A 19386-nucleotide genomic window follows, 5' to 3' on the forward strand; every position below is an offset into this window, starting at 1 on the left:
CGCTTATGATCACTGTTACTCACTCTTCCTTTAGTATCCATGCTTGTCTTGTGCTTCACCTCACTCTTCCTCCAGCACAGGTATAGATTCCTCTGCCTCTCTAACATTCTCCATTTCTTCACAGTGTCCCTTAATTACAAACTTTTGGCCAAGCTTCTTCTGATTTTCATAGGATTTTACCACCTTCAATTTTCTTTCCACTTCCTCGGCTATTCCTTCTCAACCTTCTGGTAATTTTCCAGAATATATTCCTATTTACTTTCCATTAACTCGTTGTTGATCTAATATTCCCACCTGCTACTTCTCACAGTTCTTCCAAACTCCTTTTCTTTTCCCCCTGCTGTATGCTTTTCCCCTAACCTCCGTTGCTTGTAAAATTCGTGGCCAGTCTTCCATCAGATGCACATTATCCACCTCTCCATCCAATTTCTATTGTAATGTAATCCATAAGTCCTTCACATGTGACTAAACATCACTCCATTGTACGCTAAGGGTTAGTTTACATGGAAACAAGGTTTGCCTTACATGTATATTACATTTAGCGCCTGAGTCCAGGCCATTTTCTCCATTGAATCTTTTCCTCAGGACCTCAGCTGCCCGTGATACTGTTAACTCTGTTATCCTCCCCAACCTTTGCATTCACGTCAACCATTACAACAATTATCTCACCCTCCCTCACCACCTGACCTGAACTCTTCACCCTCACTACTCCAAAGCTCCTTCTCTTTATCTCTTTCCTCTGTTGGTGTTGGTGCGGATCACGGAATAATCTTACCAGTATACGCTCGTATCTACATCCTAATCTACAAGAACCGAAAATGAATCAATTAGTGTTCCTGTGCACAGATAATCCACCTACTCCTCACACAGAGAGCAACAGCCTCCCTCTCTTTGTCTCACTAATCTTGTATATCCCTTACCACACCTTCCAGTAATCGTGTTTCCCCCTAACACCTTTCCCTTACGGCTAATCTGACTCAGAATTGTCACATCTTGTTATTCTAAAACCTCTCATTATTCTCTCTCCTTGTATTACTCTTACCCTCAAATATGAATCTGCTTGTGCGTGTGTGTGTGTATGTGTCTGCCTGTCTGCCTATGTTTATATATATATATATATATATATATATATATATATATATATATATATATATATATATATATATATACCCTCTAGGAGTAGAGTAGAAGATAAACAACCCACAGATCCACCTCCAGTCCTCGAAGGCAACTATGAGGAGACGAGCTAGAGGCGGGAAATACTCCCCTCCTGTAGTTTCACTCTCTAGCGGTAAGCATAGAAGGAACAAAGGGAGGAATGTCCCCAGAAGCCTCTGTTCTTGATGCTGCCTCACTCAGGTGGGTAGTACGGGCATGAAGAAAAGACAGGACAGGCCAGGTTAGGCCATGCTGGGCCAAAACAGTAGGGACAGGACAGGCTTAGGCCAGGTCAGGCCATGGTAGGTCAAGACAGGACAGTAGGCAAGACCAGGCCAGGCCATAACTACCAGCGACTAAGATCCCATTGAATGGTAGGTCGTGTCTATAGATCACCAACGTTACGCCGGGTAGCTGGGCTTTTTGCCACTACCTGCCTCCTCCCTCCACGAACAGCTGAGCTCAAGTCATGGCCACTGTTCCAGGAATCATGACCACTATTACGGAAGCCACTGGTGCATCATCTGTAAACCTCCGATGTCTTTTCTTATGGATGGTAATGATACCACTGCCACGGTCAGCCGCAGTGGTGGCTACGCTCGGAGACAAAACATTTTTTTACGACACTAAGTCAGTGCTTGACCTAATTACCTTTGGAGTATTACAGCACAGTTACAAAACATCGGATCTGATTTTCTATGTTTCTTTGGACTGTCAGTCGCCCACTTCCTAACCCTGTAAGATACAGCAAACCTCAAACTGAAGCTGACCATCGGGTCCGAGGCAGGATACAGGCCATACGAGCAACGCTTTATGACACCCAGAATGAACCACTTCTTCAAGAGGTTTCTTTGGCACTCTCCTTCGTGGCTTCCCTTACGGGAAAGTATTGATGCCGAGTGTTGCTGGTGATGGGAGGCGGAGTCGTGCTGGCAGATACGCCAAGTATTATCTAGAGCCCGCGGAATATTAAGAAAAGATCATCTTTCTTTTTAATCTTGCTATCTCTAAAACTATATAGAACATACTGGATCATGTCGGCTATAAACATATTATGAGACTAGTGACAATTTTGACTTGAGGTGACAAGGCAGTGGAAAAAGGAATGGAGGACAGAGCAGAGACTGCGCAGAGACGAGAAATGAAAGAAAGAGGATGAGATATGTGAAGAAAGAAGGAGAGTGGAGATTTGACCGAAACGGACAGAAGTTGGGAGAAACTGAAATGAATCATCGATTTGGTTCAGATCATCCGTATATACGTGACCTTTTCTGGTCCTTGTCTATATACCAGTATATGCATTAGCTCTCCACACAGCACAAGAAGCGTACTCCTAAGGTGCCACTGTCTATCATCTAACCAAGATGATATCTACATAGTGCCACTGTCGTGCTACACCTACGTAATCTTTCCATTATCATTTTCAGTCCTTTCAGACTTAGGGGATTCCCGTGTTACCGTGTTCCATAATTTCCTCGAGAGCCAAGTGTCTCGCTGAGGATTGCTGGTGATTTACAACTTCTTACAGTTTACAACTTACGTCGCTGTTGTTACTACAGTCATGGTGGAGCATCGGTGGAATTACTTGTATGAGTTCCAGTCCTCTTAGTCATTCTCATGAACTTCATGAAGTGACGATTCTTTAGCGTGAAGCAAGGTATGTGATAAACTGTAAATACACTGTAAATTCTACCGGGGAACTTTTCTACGTATATTTTCCGTCCTTTTTTAAAGTCTCCCGACCACAAGGACGCGTTCTTTTTTGCTTATCAGAAGACCCGGATCCTTTGGCCTTGTTTAAGCACTGGGTTCCACATTCGCAGCCCTTAGGTTGCTCTGGACTTCATCTTAGAATAGATAAGATGGTATGTGCTCCAACACCGACGAGTTGGGGACAATAGGTCGACTCTCGTCCCATGATCACGACACCATGAAGGTCGAGTGTGCCTGTCAGTGAGGTGACCCGTGCAATCATGAGTCTGGTTGATCCTCTTCTTATGACGTTGTGACAACCATGGTGCTGAGGTGTAGTTCTTCGCTCACCATCAACCATCCAACCCTCCACCAGCCATCCACCCGCCGCTCCACAGTCCGAATCATTGAACTGGTACCCCTACAAAAGCCCCGAATTAAAAGCAAACTCATGTATGAGTGATCAACCAGTAATGAGTCATATATATGGAAACGAAATTCTCATTTGGCTTCAATATGCCCCTGGATCCTAGCCTGCCAGCACTCGCCTGGGGTGATATTAGACGTATCCCAGCGACCGTAAAGGTAAAATAGCGTAGATTATGACCCTCTTTATTGACTCGCGGTAAATGAAGTGAGGATGGATGGAGCTGTATAGATAGATATATCATCAGAGGCCGACTGTCACACATCCGAATCCTCGAGCTGCCCTGTGATAGACCATTCTCACTGCTAATTCTACCACATATTATATCCTATAATGTATTATCTATTGATGACTGAGTTAAGACGATCAAAACCTAAAGGAACATGATTCTTGAGCGTCATGTCTATGATGAAATCTTCCACGCCTATAATAATAAGTGTTCGTTGTGATCACAACTATTTGCAATAAACACTTGACTGATATACCAAACAGAGGACGACTGTCATCATTACTGCACATTAGCAACTGGACTTTAGCCGATATCAGCAATGCATTGACGTAAAACCTATCTTACTACCAATGGTTCAACTGCCACTTGACCTCTCACCACCGTCTTGAGTTAAATAGACCGACTAACAACCTCTTGTCATTTCCATGACACTGTGGACACTTTCCTTCATCAGATAAATCGAGAATGGGATGAATTCATGTACCATGCCAAATTCTCTATATACGTCTGTCTTGTATAAGGCATACACTAATAAGCATTGTTCATATCACGCTCCTGCATGGATTCGTAAAACTAATCTTCAGCAAGACGAAGAAACACTTGAAGCAGGTCACGACAAGGACCCGACAGGTCAGGTTACTCGTACTGAAATTATGTCCACTTCCAGAGAAGAAAGTACTGGTGTAGGTTAGGTTAGATAAGCTCCACAAATTTCAGCTTGGCATCTCTTTCTACGCATTGTGACCCATGACGTGAGGTTTCTTTTTACACCAGAAGTACAAAAGAACCTTTGAAAATACGAGGGTTGTTTAATGGCTTACAATATCCTCTTACCTATTCTGTGGATAAAGCAATTCTCTTTTTTTTATATATATACACACACACAGTATCCCCGTGGCTTGTTTATTCTCTCCATTAAACCACTCGTTTTTTTACTAACACTCTCTTTATTCGAAGGCTTTCCAGAACAGCTTGGCTGATCAGTTTGGCTACTGGTTATTTTCTCTTGGCCGTTCCTCACCCTTGGCCTGTACAATCATTCGACCTTTTCAGCGCCTTTTATTCAGGCAATATTGAGCTACATACATTACCCTCTCCTTTCTCTGATCTCCCTTAAAAAAAGAGTTGGAGATAATCTATCCACCTTCATATCTAAAATGGAATATCAGAAATGAATTTCGAAAATACTGACACATCAAAAGAACGTCTTCCAAATGTAAACACAGATAAATAACCGGGCCAAAAATGGCTCCAGGCCAAACCGACATCAGCCACCGACATCAGCCACCGACACATCAATGTAAAACGAGTTAACACTGGCTACATTATGAGTCCTAGCCAGCCCTCGGTCGGCACGGGTGTACCAGCCCTCACACTAAGGCCAGCTAATTTACCTTAAAACATAAATGCAGGAACAGGCCAGTGAACGTGTTTTCCCGAGGCAAAACTCCTCCACCAATTACTGGTAAGTGGTGCTGCTGGCGAGTTCTTTCTTAGCTCATTACGGTACGGTACTGGGTGAGATATTGCTGCGCCTTGTGCATGCATGGTATATATATATATATATGTGTGTGTGTGTGTGTGTGTGTGTGTGTGTGTGTGTGTGTGTGTGATTACCATATGAGAGCTATATGAGGTGGTTTTTTCGTTTGTGTTGCCCTGTCCTCGAACCTCGCACACATATAGGTACCGTATCTATACCCATGTAAGTGTTTATACACACACACACACACACGCACACACACACACACACACACACATATACCCACCCGTCTAAGCTAGGGTGTGTTTCGAGACACACACACACACATACACACACACACACAAATCTGGCTTAGGCTGGGGTGTAAGTGTATTCATACATACACTAGATAAAAGACATGGTATATATATGTATACAAGGATAAGAGATGAGGTAATACGGGCGTAAAACTCGCTCCTCGTAACACACACACACACACACACACACACACACACACACACACACACACACACGTGTCCACTCCCAAACATACACATAAATAAACACACACATACACAGGTAATTTTCCTCACGATTCATTATACATTTCCGTGGAAGCACAATATCATTCATTACTCATGCACACCTATTCAATGAGTACAAAATTCAACCTCTTTGCTCGCCTCATCTATGAGGGATCATGAACCCTCATATAGACCCTCACAGACCCTCCATAAGACCCCTGTCATCCTTTTATAATGCCCCTCATAATTCCATAAAAGCACCATCTTAAAAACTCTCATACATCATCATACAGACCTTCCTAAGCCCTCATGTAAAACCTCATAAAAGTTTATAAACACCCTCATAAACCCTCATAAAAGTCTCATATATCCCTTAACGCTCACTAGATGTGACAGGTAATACGGATGTCACTGATCTGCTGGTCAAAAAAGCCTGTTTCATTTACCCGTCGAGATCTGTTTCTGTTGTCAAATCTAAATATGGCATAACCCAGAAGTCACCACCTCATGCTATCTTCATAGATCCTGCCAATATGGATCTCAGTAAAATGTACGTATGATAGAAATCGTGGATTTATGCAACTCGGTTTTTGGTTTTTTTTGTGGGTATTAATGAGTCTGCGCGGGAAATATACAGCAGCAAAAAAAAAAAAATTTGCCAATATTTCGAGCCTGGGGGAAAATTCGGTTATTTATCACGTGTATCACAATTCATGGAATATAGCAGATGCGGGAGTCGAACTGGGAGTGGCGGATCATGTCTCTATCAACACACGACCACTGATCGACGACCTTGCTAGCTGACGGGTTAGACTGACAGAGGCGGACGTAGCCTCTGTCGACACACGTCCAGTTCATTAGACACCTGACACACACCCACCACAGTGCTGGTCCAGGCAGGACACGCCCACCACAGTGCTGGGCCAGGCAGGACACACCCACCACAGTGCTGGGCCAGGTAGGACACGCCCACCACAGTGCTGGGCCAGGCAGGACACGCCCACCACAGTGCTGGGCCAGGCAGGACACGCCCACCACAGTGCTGGGCCAGGTAGGACACACCCACCACAGTGCTGGGCCAGGTAGGAAACGCCCACCACAGTGCTGGGCCAGGCAGGACACGCCCACCACAGTGCTGGGCCAGGCAGGACACACCCACCACAGTGCTGGTCCAGGCAGGACACACCCACCACAGTGCTGGTCCAGGCAGGACACACCCTCGTAAGATCCTGGAGCCCTCTTCATTACCTCCTCTACCAGTTTATACCTCAGGAGCGTTTGCCCTTCGTGAAGTGTTTACTCATAAAATTTTCTAATTAAAAGGCCAATCCTCTCGCTGCGTTAACATTTTTCTCTTACCAAAATATTTAACGCCTTTTTTTTCCACCCCCTGAATAATAAAAAGTCGCTCAGATATTCAATCTTTCACCTCGCTGATTATAAACATAAAAGTAAAGGTGGAATTATACTTTTGGTGAATATTTAACTAACAGCAGAGGCAGGCATCCCCTGCCACTTACCTCCTTCAGACGTGAACCACTGGCCACTTACCTTCGTCTGACTGAAGGCACTTGCCACTTACCCTCGTCTGACTGGGACCACTAGTCTCTTTTATTTTCCCTCAGAGTGATGCCACTTGTAACTTACCCTCATCACACTAAGGTCATCTGCTCCTTCCTAAAGCTCGTAAATTTAACGTTTCGTACCAAATTATCCCATAACAACTCATACAACATCAAAGTTTCCCTTATGCTGTGAAGGAAAAGGAATCAGAATTATTACGCATCTTGAAGCATGTGTTTTCTCCTTCTCATGCAGTCTGTACCATGTTGACGGAATGAGTACTACCAAGGCATGATCAAGGCAGTGACAAGGTGGTCATGACCTCCGCTCACTCCCTAAGTGGAGTTACTTGGTCAGGTAGTATAGCCAGGCAAGTGAGAGTCCCGGTCAGTTTAGGTTGTGGGTAAAGAAAATGTGTTCTGATGGGTTAATGCACGAGCATCCTCTCTCGACTCAGCACCTGATGGGGGTTCATCCACGCCCCTGGCTCTGGCCACCCTTTTCCATTTGGCTTTCGGGTGCCTCATCCCTGGCCTTGATCACTGTGGCCCTGGGTACCCTAACCCTGGCCGTCTTGGCCCTGTCCACCCTCGGTCTTGTGGCTTTTGGCTGCTTCATCCCTGGCCTAGATCACCTTGGCCCTGGCCACCCTAACCCTGGCCGTCTTGGCCCTGGCCACCCTCGGTCATGTGGCTGTTGGCTGCGCCCTTCCTGTCCTTGGTCATTATCCACCTCAAGCCCCTGGCCTCTGTGGTCTAGGGCCTCGCTCGGCTTCTTCATCGTCTAATTATATCTCTCCTGAAAAGAGCTGCTCCTGAGACCCTTCCTGTACGTGGCAGTCTTCCTCTCCTCCACCCAGCTATATCCCAGCGGAGGAAACGAAACACTGTTGGAAAAAATCTTTTTGCTCGGGAAAGCCCACCATTGTTCTAACCAATCGTGTCATCTGAGAGAATCAGATTTTTTCTTGTGATTTACACCCTACAGCTGGTGTATGATAGGTTGTATACTGTATGATAAGACTCTAACTGAGTGATATTCTCCCTGAAGACCCAGTCACCTTGGTACTTTCTTTCCCAAGATGGAGGAAAAGTGTGTCATTATTTTTCACCAAACGCTTCGCCTTCTTCTTGAGATCAGTGACGGAATCTTTCTTCCGTTCTCTAATTCTTAGTTTTCTTCCCCGTCGCTTCGCTGTGGTTGGTCATGATGACGCAACACCTCTCTCTCACCACGTCACTAGTAATGTCCTTCATGTTTCTGTCCTACGACCCATCCTCTCCATCTTATCCTGTTAAATCAACATCATTCCTCCACCTTCGTCCCTCCTCACTCCTACACCGACACTTGCAGTCTTCATACATCAGCTCACTTCTCATTTCTCCTACTTCTTCTAACACGAGACAAATTGTCTCAATTCATTCGGATCTGTTTAGTATTGTCGGAGAAGGAAGCAGTTGCCTGGTTAAATTTGGTCGTGCAATAATGCACTTTCTAACCTTATTTATTTCTAAATCTCGCTCGTTTTCTTCTGATAAATTTCAAAACACCAGACTCTAATCCTGCAACAGTAAAAACCTTGGAGGCATAACCGTATCTTCCATTCATTTATTGAGTTCCAGACATAATGAACATCGTAAAATCTGCTTCCAGAAAGCAGTTATTCACCTTATGATCAGATATTTCTTACCTAAAGGTTCTGATTCACCCAGGTAGGAAGTTCAAATCGGATATCTGGCATGGCTCTAATTCCCCTTCTATATTTGCGACACAGGAATTAAAAGCCTTTCTTATTATTAACTTCTGACTCTCCTGTTAGCGTTCTATCCATCTCCCCAAATGTTGTTTTCTTCTCTCTGTTTTACAGGTATTATTCTGCCACTGCTCTCGCGAGCTATCTGCCAATGTCCCACCTGGATTTTCCAGCAGAAAGGTATAATGGAACTATTGTAACAATCCGTGACATGTTATTCTAATATTTCGAGCAGGTAATGCTAGTTGAAACTGTTACTTTACCTATACCAATTGCCTTTTTTTTCCCCATTTGGTAAGACAAACTCACTCAGCCAGTTTAGCTTAAAACGGACCTGTTATTCTGATAACACTTTCGGAATGTCGATTGTCGAATGTCACTCGACTTGGTGACTTAGGCAAGATCATCCTACGTCACTGACTTACACCAAGTTTCCGTCGCGTCACAAGTATGGTACCAGCTGAATATGGCATTTTTGTAACACCAGCTGAAATAGCTATTCTATAACTTTTTTTCACACTCTAACTGATTGATTTACGTTGATTCATCAGTTGACTCTATTTTCTTTGGTTGATATTGGCTGTCTTACTGCAGTGACATCAACAGACTCTTCTTATTCTAGCACTACCAGATGATCCTGTTGCTTCGGTAACATCAGTAAACTCCATTACTTTAGTATTGGCAACTAACTCTAAGACCAACTGAATCTTCTTTTGTTATAACCAATAGATGGGATTAGCAATATTAGCCGCATCTTCAACCTTGGCGAAATTAATTGACTGATTTTTACCACCGTCAAACTAACGGACTCAGTCACTGAAGACACCATATCCTCTGGAGAAGCAATGTCAGAGCAAAAATGATCTCCGAGATTTATTTGAGAGATTAATTCTATAATACCCCACAACACCAGCCTGAATTTTCCCGTAAGCTTTACACGTTTTCAAATCTGTATCTCTTTTTATATTAGGCAATTTGCATTTTGATAACAATGTTCCATAAAAGAGCGTCTACCATACGGCTTGGTTCGGTGTTTCGCAAATTTACTAAATATTTATCCTCAGGATCAGAGGTGGTTTTTTTTATATGATATTACTGTGTGAGGGTGAGGAAGGGTGAGGTGGCTGCTGGGTGAGTAACAGTAACCTCGGTGTGACTGTGTGAGGGTGTGGAAGGGTGAGGTGGCTGCTGGGTGAGTAACAGTAACCTCGTTGTGACTGTGTGAGGGTGTGGGAGGGTGAGGTGGCTGCTGGGTGAGGCACAGTAACTAACGTCGTTGTCAGGCTGGACACACTCACCCGACACCTCTCATTAAGGTAGGCTGATCATCCCTGGTGCAGAGCTATCACGTACCACGTCGATGTCTGACCTGACACCTCTCTCTCCACGATATCCTCCCACCTTATTTCATAGACTTTGTGTATGGTATAGGTCCAGTAAGGTATGGGGATTGGTATACGTATGGTGCGACATGGTATGGTGTATAGTATAGGTATGGTGGGACATGGTATGGCGCGGTATGGTGTTTGGTATTGAGAAAATGAGTGTGGAAAGATTGACAAAGAGGATGTATGTGTCAAAGGTGGAGGGAACAAAGAAAAGCAGGAGACCAAATTGGAGGTGGAGGGATGGGGTGGAAAAGATTATGAGCGATCGGGGCATGAACACGCAGGTGGGTGAAAGGCGTGCACGGAATAGAGGGAATTGGAACGATGTGGTATACCGGGGTCGACATGCTGTCAATGGATTGAACCGGGGCATGTGAAGCGTCCGGGGTAAACCATGGAAAGGTCTGTGGGGCCTAGATTTGGAAAGGGAGTTTGGTTTCGGTCCATTACACATGACAGCTAGAGACTGAGTGTGAACGGATATGGCCTATTTTCGTCTATATCCTGGCGCTACCTCACTGACGCAAGGGGTGGCGATGCTGTTTCCTGTAGGGCAGGGTGGCGCCGGAAATGGATGAAGGCGAGCAAGTATAAATATGTATATGTGTATATAGGTATATGCATATATGTATATATGTGAATATGAGTGGATGAGTCTTTCTTCGTCTGTTTCCTAGCGCTACCTCGCTAACGCGGGATACTGCAATTAAGTATACTGAAAATCATGTAATATATATATATATATATATATATATATATATATATATATATATATATATATATATATATATATATATATATATATATATACTCATTTCATTATTGATGATAACTGTGTATTCTCTTCCTCCACGTGCCTCTGACAGGTGTATTATACTCAGAAATCATATACATGTTAATCATTTAGAAATGAGATGTGAGGCTCTGCATTTACTCTCCTTGTCTGATTCCGGAACAGATTGACGTCTGTGAACACAACTTCATGAAGTCACTCCGACTACATGCTTTAGACAAGTCTGCAGATATGGATGAGAGTCTCTTCGATGCCACTGACGTCCTGTGTCCAGAGAAAACAGAGCCGAGTGAGGGAGTGTAGCTCAAATCAACAACACTTCGACCCCAACCTTAGCCCCATGTAAAACAGGAGTAATCAAGCAAACGCCTCATGAATAAGAGTTCCGTCGAATAATTTCCCTTCGAAATACCGTTCAGGCAATTTCCCTCCCAAGTTTCACCTGTAAAGTCAAGTAATTAGCCTGTGAATAAGCACTAATTAAAGCTTTTACCTTCCTCCTGCGAGAAACATGTTGCATTTTATACTCTCACGCTTTTCATCGTTCGGGTATGAGCAGTCGCCTGCATCAGGACCTTTCCCTCTTATTCCACAACACAGATCCTATTATTCCGGTCGTATCGGCAGACAACGGACGTGTTATTCCTAAGTATGAATGACGTTAAACTTGGTGGGTAGAAGAACAGAGGACGGATGGATGTCATTTGGCTAGATATAGAGAGATCGAAGATGGGTAGAAAGAGAGTGATTCACTTAGCCTTTTGTAACGAGTGTGAATTGGAAACGGTGTGAGTGGGGGGGAAAAAAAGTATATTTTTGTACCCCAACTGTTGCGGATTGAATGAAAATTTGAGAGTAAAAGATTTTGCCTGTACTGTGTCCCAGGTCGAGGCTGGACCCCAGGATACAGTTAGGGAAAAAGTATGATACTGCTTTTATTGGATGACATGGAGGACATGATGGAGCGTATGTTGATGTGGTATCGTTTGAGGGAAAGCTCAAGTACCTGGGAAAGCTGGGAAATGATAGGATCCCGTCGGAATACATGGCCTCATACACCTCAGCAGTACTCATCCATATCAGGCATGCAGTAATCAGAGTCACCGACAGGTGTGTATGGCACATATTGATCCGCAAAGTCTGGATGAACCGCTGAGACAGTATTTCGTGACTGTTAACCCATATTTTGACAAAATATGACCAATTATTCTGTCAGCAATATTTTCTCATTAGTTGATTTTTTTCTAGATGTATTTGTATATCTGGAGATGGAATATAGTGGGTTTCCCCCCACCCACTGGCATTAGCGTTCATTCTATATTCATGGTCTAGACAGAGGGAACAAAGACTATGTTCCCATGGGACTGTATCAACAAAGATGATACCTGAAGGTTCACGTGAAGATTAATGGAAGGAATAGTGGTGACTTCAGGAAGGAGAGGATATATATGTAAGAACGCTTCAAATGTTATGTCCACGTTGAGGTGGATCATGCCATCCCTCATCCTTCACACAGCACTGTGAACCACTAACACCAGACTCGACATCAATGCCGTACTAAAACCTCGTAGTGTGAGAGGATAAATCTGGTCTTCGAGCTGAGTCGATCGTTCGACCATTTTTTCCGATTCATTGATGAGGCTTCATGATCAGTCACACACAACCTGGCGCCTGCATCTCCAGCTTCAGGAGAAGGATCATATACAGTGGTCCAGCTATCCACAGCCTCCAGCTGACCTACGTCACAACATCTGACTCGTTCAACTGTGATGAAAATCAGTTTAGGAACTATTCCACCACCGGTGAAGTGAACATGATCCCGAGAACTCTGACCCACTAGAGTTAGTCATGGAGACTCAGGACCCCTTTTCTGGGAGTCCTGCAGCGTTGAGGCTGCTCTCCACGTTGGAACAGGGAAAGGTGTCCTCCTTTGGAACAAAAAAATCTTCGACGAGACTGTATTCTTTTCCGTCCCCTGGATTGTATCCAAAGATGTGGGGCGGTGGTAGCCCAGGGGTACTTTTCTGACGTGGTCATTTTTCTGGATGGCTTCTCCATAGTCATCACTAATCTATCTCCGCTTCCACAGAATTTTGGTAGTTCAGGATCAGTAAGGTCTGCAGACAGAGTCCCGTGTGTAACACAGCCCTAGTGAACTTCAAGAGGCAAGCTCCGCTGTTGGAGAGCTGGGAGCAGAGCCTGATGGTTGAAGTCATGTTCTCTGGACAGTGGCTGTCCAATTTAGAATCCCGTTGACAAACGTCGTTGCTCAACAAACACTTGCTGACGCCTCTAACGTGACAGACGTGTCATACATGTGTCACTGGGACTGAAGACAGAGCAGAGCAGCCGCTAAACATAAGCTTAAAGTTCACCACTACAGTGATACATCTCATGTGGGCCGAGAACCAACCAGCTGCTATGATGGATGGTGAGCTGGCTGCGATTACCCTCCACATTTTGTGCTTGACTAGCCTCAGATGAAGTGTGTACCCAGTGGGATAAAACTGTGACATAATGGACGAGTAATTACCCTGGTCATTAATAATGCTGGTCGGGTTAGAGGAGATGGGTTGGCAGGTCATTATGACTAAGGCGATGGGCGGTTATAATGAGATTTCTTTTTTTCCCCCCTTCTTCTTTTTTGATCTAAAGCTTCAGTAATACTTTTATGGTTGTCTAGGCGTTCCATTCCCTCAGCTATAACGTCTATTTGAGTTCCCTCTTCCTTAATCACTCTCGTTCATTTAGCTGGCATCAAGCGACATGTCAGTATTCAGTTTCGCTCTTTATGTATATATACCGTGAACATTGTTGTCCTCCTCAGCTTTTAGTCTTAAAGGATTGAAGGTTTACATTCAAGATGGATTTTCCTCTTTGTTTTTTACTCGCTGATTTACATTCAAGATGGATTTTTCTCTTTCACTTGCTGAGAAACAAAGTCTATTGTATTAGAAAATCTATTGTTTATCTCACACTCATTAGTAAGATTTGATGAAGTTTTCGGGAAAAACAGGGAAGACTGAGTATCTTTCAAAAGGGATCAGAATTGCATGTGAATTGTTGAGTACAATTCGTTCTCGCGAGTGTCATTACTTATGTTGCTGTTAATGTGCATGCCTTCCGTCCTTTGTTGTCTTTGTGGCAGCGAATCTTTTCGTTTAACAAGCCATTAGGTACCTGATATATTTCCCCTTCTGAACATAGGGTCTGTCTTGGCACCTACCACATTTCCATACAGTACTTTCCCTTCACCAGTCACTTGACGCGTCGTGCACACTTGCCAACCCACGCATTCTGAAACCTCCTACTCCAACCCCATTATACTCACCCCCCAACACACCAACCCGAACAAGTCGAACTTCGCTGAACGAGTCACACTAAACACGTATCCTTACCTCTGGGGCCCATCGAATGCCAGTGACCGTAAACCAACCATCAGAAACCCATCTTTACATTGTTAAACCTAGACGTTAAGCCAGAGATACAGATCCTTATATCCATTTCTCCACCCACCAACCCCACCACATTAAGCCCCCACATCCTCACGTTATTTCCCCTCCATGTGAATCCACACTACGTTCGCCATTACTGACACACACACACACACCTACACACACACACACACACACACACACACACCTACACACACACACACACACACACACACACACACCGCCAACTGAAGCAACGGTCATGTGTTTAATACTTTCTCAGGTTCATGTGAATCATGGACCAAAAGGCAAGAGTGGAGGGGGTGCTTGCTTATGGTGCTGATATCAGGGACACGAAGGAGCAGTAAATCTTTAGCATGTGTGATGAAAACACCAAGGAACTACACCCAGGAGGGCGCTGTGTATCGGGTCACGGAGAGGAGAGACCAGAGTGGAAGACGACCCTGTCCTCCCACATGACTACCTCATTGGATTGTGTGTATATAAACACCACAGAGCCTCATCCTTCATTGTAGAATTAAAGCAGACACTTTTATCTTTCCAGAGACATCAACGATGGATAGAATATCAGATCATTACATTATGGGAAGTGTAAAGAAATTTGTCATTTAAGATTCAGTTACGATTAATTGAGTCTTACAATATTAATTCATCCTAGTAAGAGTTAAAGAGGACATTTTGATCATTCAATAGACAATACACGATCCATTTAATACTATATCATCACCCTATCATAGTACAGAATTATACATTATCTATCTGAACACATCTAAAGCATCATTCATTCATAACCTATTTCTTTTCCCATACCAGAATAGACAACCTTAAAATAACAGTAAGGAATAAGATAAAATCGGTGAATGACCCATGACAACCTTGTACTACTGCTAAGTTTTGGATGCATTTCTTAAGAATCTTCAGTTATGAGCAGAAATACACGGAGAGAACTCTGTTTAACCACACTATCTGTTCCTTGCCAGTTCTCGTGGTGACACAGAGTCATGTCCCCACACATTCTTATTTCGAACCTGCGCGTCCTAAGTGATACCCACATGGTATTTACCATCGTCACTGGCCAGTACATGGCATGTAGTGGACTGGACCAATACGCCTGTGGTGGATTGGACATGTACTCATATGGTGGGCTTGACCAGTACTCCTGTGGTGGGCTAGGCCAGTACTCATATGGTGGGCTAGGCCAGTACTCATATGGTGGTTTGGACCAGTACTCATGAGGTAGGCCAGACCAGTTCTCATGAGGTGGGCTAGACCAGTACTCATATGGTGGGCTAGGCCAGTACTTGGTGGGCTGGATCAGTACCAATATGGTGGGCCTGACCAGTACTCATGAGGTGGGATAGGCCAGTACTCATAAGGTGGGCTGGACCAGTACTCATGAGGTGAGCTGGGCCAGTACTCCTGTTATGGGCTGGACCAGTACTCTTGAGGTAGGCTGGATCAGTACTCATGAGATGGGCTAGACCAGTACTCATATGGTGGACTGGATCACTACTCATGAGGTTGGGTGGACCAGTTCGCATATGGTGAACTGGACCAGTACTCATATGGTGGGTTAGGCCAGTACTCACGGTGTGGACTGGACCACTGTGACTCCCTGTGATGGGTTGGACTCCACCCACCTCGCTAATCCCACTGGCTGTAACGTGACGGGCGCTCACAGGGAGGAGTGTTCCCCCTTTACCTCACTCACCCCCAGCCGTTCCTGACTGTCAGAAATTACGTCACATCAAAGGCGTCTCACAGGTGGAAAATTATTCTGACTTCTGGCGAGCTTGAAGCTTAACTGGACATGAAATGTTCTCCACTCTGGAGCAAACGCTCCCAAAGCCACCTGCAGGACACATACGCTTCATATACTGTATTTTTCCTTTTCAGTAGCCGTCATGGCGTGGACAAACGCATGCCCTAGCAGTAGCCATCTCGGATGCAAAGGACGATAATGAGCATGACGAAAAATGAAACAAGCAGTAGCAGGCATTAATTTCAGCTCCAGGGTATTTGTAGATCCGCTTCACAAAGGCGACACGGGAAGGGAGAGAATGTCACAGCTCTACATGTACGAGGGTAGAAGGAGGCTTCGAATGCTCATCACAGTGTGGTCGGTTTCCCCACAGAAGCTGTGGGAAGCAGCAGCCAAATGTGTGTGTGTGTGTGTCGAGGGACAAGCTCGTGAGGCTGCAGTCAGTTCACGAGCCCAGTGGCCGAAATGATACAAGTAGAACAGAGAGAGGGAAGCAATACCACAGGAGGAAGTGGGAGATGGTTGAAGGGAGGTGATAGCAAGAGAGTTCATGAGCAGAAAAGCATCTAAATCTACTCTTGGCTATGAAAAAGCTGGAAGATGATCTATCTGGCATTAGTAAATCGTACTCATTATTACGATGAAAGAGACCCCTTTAGGTAAAGACTAGCTGCTTGAAAGTAAAAGAATTGGATCGCCTCTATGAACAAAAAAGATAAAGTATTGGGACGCGAATTTCTTCACTTCATTAAGAGGGCAAGATATTTCGCAGGCTGTGTTTATATCAATAAATCATTACTGCGGCAATGAATTATGGTGTTTTGTAAATAGATAATACATAAGATAGTGACATTTGGAAAAATACAGAGGAAGAAACTGCGTTTTTGCACGGCTGAATTTAAGCAGGATACTACATTCCCATTTTGAACTGCTGCACAGATCTGCACTAAGAGGAACCTGTTCGTTGAGGAAAAAAAAAGAACGAGTGCTGAAATGAGGGTGGAAAGAAAAATGGGTTGATGTATTTGGGATGAAATTGTCTGCGTAAGAGTAAAAAATGTTTGGAAGGTGAAGCAAAAAGATGATATGCAGAGGAAAGAAAGATGAGAATCGAAAAGGGAGAACCCTGAAGAACACCACCGTTCAGAGGGTAAGAGGGGGGACGCCGTTATAGCAGCGACTATCTCGAAGGGCCGACTGGAAAGGATCAAAGAGAGAAACAGAAAAAATAAGGGAAAAAAATGAATAAGGAAAGTTAGTTGTGCCACATCCTGTCGATGGCTTTGGAGATATCGAGGCCATGGTAAAAAAGCGCCACTAGAATCCCTGAGAGACGAGGACCAGAGGTGGATCATCTAGATGAAAAAAAGGAATCTAAACAGCAACAGACCATTGGATCCTAACGAGGCTGTTTGTGACAGTGGAGCAGAAATGAAATTCATGGACTATAATCATGGACTATAATCCTTCCATCTTTGAAAGTCGAGTCATTAGATAAGGATCTATATATATATATATATATATATATATATATATATATATATATATATATATATATATATATATATATATATATATATATATATATATATTTGTTTACCAATTGGTGTCCTAGCTACGTCACTTGTTGTATACCAACTGACTGTTATATTTCTTTCTCGTATCTCTCCTGATAATGTGATCATTACACGAAAGTGCGCTTGGGAACTTATCGTGTTTCGTTTCCCCCTGGACTCATAGGAATATATATATATATATATATATATATATATATATATATATATATATATGTATATATATATATATATATATATATATATATATATATATATAGCGTATCAACCATCATCATGGAATAAGTCCCATCCCAATTGTGTCATGGTGAAGCCTTTGTGTTGTGTCTATGAATACAAAAGAGGTATTTCCTCGAGGAAGAAAGAGATTGGTCTGAATAATGTATTGAAACTGGGAGGTAACCATGATTAAACAATGGATTTGAATTTCTATTTGCCGGTGTATCTTTCGGAATGGAATATATATATATATATATACTACATGTTAGCACTGGAAGATTGTAGTCACTTGGGACGTACTGAGGTATTTTGAACCGACACAGATGAAACAATTCGCCTTGGCAAGTTATTGAATAAGGCACCATACATTCTTTAGTTCCCCTTGTCTTTAGAAGGTTATTATGCTTCTATTCTATATTTATATTTATTTATCATACTTTGTTGCTGTCTCCCGCGTTAGCGAGGTAGCGCAAGGAAACAGACGAAAGAATGGCCCAACCCACCCACATAAACTTGCATATACATACACATCCATACACGCACATATACATACCTATACATCTCAACGTATGCATAATATACACACACAGACATATACATATATACACATGTACATAATTCATACTGTCTGCCCTCATTCATTCCCGTCGCCACCCCGCCACACATGAAATTCGCTTTTAAAGCTGTCGGATCGTATCTCTCAGACTCGAAGTCTGTTCGAGGCAAGTATAATGCTTAGCATCGATCTCAGTGGAACCTGCTGGCTACCAAGGCATCACACAGGTGAGCGCCTATTGTAACAGCTGCTGGTTGAAGCCAGTGTCCTGTGTCTCTCAGTACTTTTCTTCATGATGAAGGCTCAGTCACGGACAAAAAGTCCACATTAAGGCCGGGTCCTTAATTGACATATAGAGAGAATTATGAAATGGAAAAAAGAAAAGACGAGGGAAAGTATTTACAAATTTTTGATAGAGTGCAAGACCTGTCTTTTGAAATGTGCTAGGTCATAGTTACTGGGAAAGACATGAGAAGGTCGAGAGTTCCAAAGCTTCGACGTGTAGGGAAAGAAGCAGGTATCAAAACGGCCCACCCTTGAGTTGCTGATGGCCACTTTTAGTCTACTATTGGTCGAGAGTCTCGTCCAAACACAGCAACGTCGAATCAGCATAAGGAATAAAAAGGATTAACCAAGGAGTATTTTCACGTCCCCAGACTCTATCAATAGGATTAGGATCCCGAACATATTGCGCCAAGCGTTTCTCAGAACCCCTAAGGTTGATAAGCCAAGGTCGCTGAAGAGTATATAACCATAACCTTATTGTCAACAGATAATTTCAATGGTATTCTTTTATCACATTTAGGAGGGAATAACCTATGGGCATAAAAC

This window comes from Panulirus ornatus, chromosome 35 (assembly GCF_036320965.1).
Source record: "Panulirus ornatus isolate Po-2019 chromosome 35, ASM3632096v1, whole genome shotgun sequence".
NCBI classification, from domain to species: Eukaryota; Metazoa; Arthropoda; class Malacostraca; order Decapoda; family Palinuridae; genus Panulirus; species Panulirus ornatus.